We start from the raw sequence: 333 nt of genomic DNA, 5'->3' as shown, positions 1-333 counted from the left end.
AGCCCCGCGGCACCGGACGAGGCTTAAAAACAGATTTTGGTTTGGTAGTACCGCCATGGGATGGAGAGGATGGGGAGGACGGGAACAATCTTCTCCCTCGGCCCCGGCCGTGCCCCGCCGGGCTGCCTGCCCAGAGCCCCGCTATGGGGTGAGCGGACGGGGGGAAAGCCTTCATCCCCCGGCGTTCCGCGCTCTGCCGGCACCGTGGCACAGCGCTGCGAGGAACCATCGTTACCGCTCCGAAATGAGACCCTTTTCCCCCGTTTTCTGCTCCGCTCCACTGCCGCTTTCCCCTTAAAAAAAAGTTTCGGGTGCGGGTGGCTTTTTAAAAAA

The sequence above is a fragment of the Meleagris gallopavo genome, chromosome 2 (genome assembly GCF_000146605.3).
Source record: "Meleagris gallopavo isolate NT-WF06-2002-E0010 breed Aviagen turkey brand Nicholas breeding stock chromosome 2, Turkey_5.1, whole genome shotgun sequence".
Taxonomy (NCBI): Eukaryota; Metazoa; Chordata; class Aves; order Galliformes; family Phasianidae; genus Meleagris; species Meleagris gallopavo.
Note: the sequence above shows the minus strand (reverse complement) of the source record.